We start from the raw sequence: 2,860 nt of genomic DNA on the forward strand, positions 1-2,860 counted from the left end.
ATTGGGATGCTTTTGTTCATGTTAATAATGAGTAATTGAATTATATTCTATGAATGAGTATTGTATTCCATATGGGTTGATTTGTATAGGTATAGATTCATGAAATCCTATGAATAAACCCTTGAATGATTAAATTGGAATTGAATCATCACTATTAATTGTTGTATTATGTTGTTTACACATTCTATGCCTTCCATGTGTTTGATTGAATGCCTAGATGAAGGAAAAGTGTATGATTAGCATGATATCATGAAATCCCCATGTATGTACAAGATTATGCCTATCACATGTTTGATGAAATCTTTCAGTGAATTTATTAGGATGATTATTATGTATTCAAGAAAGTCATGCTTTGTTATTTTCCTTCTATCAAGTCCTGTGGGTACTTGTACCTAAAACATTAGCTGTTTACCTAGATCCATGTCATGTTTTCACAATACTCTTATTCAGGCTATGAATCCTAAGACTTCAGCCAGTTTTCTAACTTAGGAAATCTCTATGATCTCATGACTTAGTCAGTTATCAGATATTATTAGTATTCTGGCAGTCAATGGAATTCAGTATTTCAGCTCATGTTTAGTTCAGTAAATCATGTTCAGTGTCCATTTATATGGGAGTAGAAATTAGTATCGAGTGAACCCACAGATGGGGACACACACTATCAGATGAGGGTGTGATCCTTAACAGTCATCCTTGCATTCAAAAACTATGTATCCAACATAGGTTGAGACATCCATACTGTCGATGAGGGTTGATGAGGTAGATAAGAACTATAAGATAAGGGCTCCACCGTTGTCGTATAGGGGACACTATCAGATGAGGGTCACCCACAGCTTGTCCTTATCAGTGGAGCAGTATTGATACCTTTCCAATTTTAGTTACAGATTAGACCCCAACTCATCCATAATGGCATATCAGGGGCATGCCGATTAAATACTACTTCCCATAATTTTATGTTACAGAATCAAGACTGTCAGCCACAGTCAATCAGTCTTAGTAATAGAAATCATATAGTTCTTTAGTTTTCAAGACTGTCAGATACAGTCAACTCAGATATAGAATAGAATTCAGATAGTTCCATCAGATTTAGGACTGTCAGATATAGTCACTCATGTTATCAGTTATATCCAGATACAGTTATTCATCCTATCAGTTATTAGTATGTCATGTTATCAGTATTCAGATCCAATAATTATGTTATCCCAATGTCAGTTATAGTTACGTATTTATGTATGTATTCTCACATTCATATTAGACAGTCAGTTAGTATTAATCATGCATGAAAATTCTTGCATTCAGCCTACCTCACATATATACTCAGTACCTTCCATTATACTGACGCATTTTCACTATGGTACTTTCTTTTTATGTAAAAGCATAGGTTTAGAGACACGATTTCCAGATCAACAGTAGATTCCAGTCTCAGCAGTCAGGGTTAGAAGTTAGTCCTCATCGTTTGAGGACATGATTATTTCCTTACTATCTCATTAATTAGATTATTAGTTGGAGTTAGTTGGGGACATGTCCCATCAACTCCTTCTTCAGATTATTCAGACATTAGAGACTTTCAGACTAGATACAGACTAGATACAGACTAGATATAGGTTATCATGATTCAAACTTTAGTTTTGTTTTGGGTACTCTATTACCCCACACATACGTTATGTTATTCAGTTATGTTCATTATTAAAACTTATGGCCTCTCAGTGCATGTTTATGCATTTTTTTCTTGTCATACTATGCAGTGTACAAGTACTGATATCAATCATAGGTTAGATTATGGTCCTTTGGGGTCATGAGCATCGTGTAGCATTTCGATTCAGCAAATCAGGGTGTTACAATTTTGAACTCTGAAATTTTTCTCAGCGATTGTGCTTTACACTCAGGTTACGACTTAGGTGATGAGTTATGAGGACTTATCATGAATTAAATAGTGCTAATTGTAGCTTAAACAGTAAGTATTTTCCATGTTTTTATTTGGATCATGGCTACGATGAGGTGTGACTCATAATGCAACCAGTAGAGATTGTCCTGGGCATTACCTAGACAATGAGTCATGGTGATTACTCATGACTAGTGACTATGAGTCATTACGAGACCCATAGGAATTGGGAGTTATTTTTCTATATGTTTCTCATTAAGGGTAGTTTAGTCTTTTCCCTTCCTTTACACTATTCCCATGACTTAAAACATTCCCCTAGCCCTATATCTACCTATTAAATATATTATAAATAGTCTATTTTCTCTCAAATTCTCAAGTCAAAAATAAAGCTAGGGTTTTAAAGGGTTGGTCATCTATTTCTTAAAGTGTGGTTTCTGCTCCAAATTTATTTGTCTTCAGCCATGTATCTCTTCCCTAAACTTGTATTTTTTCTTGGAATGCAATGGTTTGGTATTCATATGCTTTTAAATTTTGGTTTTGGAAATTGGGTTGAGGGTTATGAATGATTATTATTTGAATGGTATTCCTATGGTTTACATGCATTTATTTACGCTTTATTGATAGATTTTTTAAGTCATTGGGTACATGGGTACAAGTAATGGAATGGGGGTCATGGATCCCCCAAATTTATGAATAATTGAATGGGTTCGTGGATTCCCCAAATTTTTTTGGATTTTGATTTGGAATTGGTAATAACCTCAACCCACCTTATGAAATTGGCTTTGAAACATGATTATATACATTATTTAACAATTTTGAAACTATCGCATTACATAAAAGGTTAATGGAATATAAATAGTTTTGAAAAGCCTTAATGGACATGATTTGATTTTAAATTAGAGCTTTGGGGTTTCGATTCCCCCAAGTTGGTGGATGATTTGAATAGCAGGATTCTATAAGCTTGCAAGCTCATTAGTA

Source organism: Capsicum annuum, chromosome 5 (genome assembly GCF_002878395.1).
Source record: "Capsicum annuum cultivar UCD-10X-F1 chromosome 5, UCD10Xv1.1, whole genome shotgun sequence".
NCBI classification, from domain to species: Eukaryota; Viridiplantae; Streptophyta; class Magnoliopsida; order Solanales; family Solanaceae; genus Capsicum; species Capsicum annuum.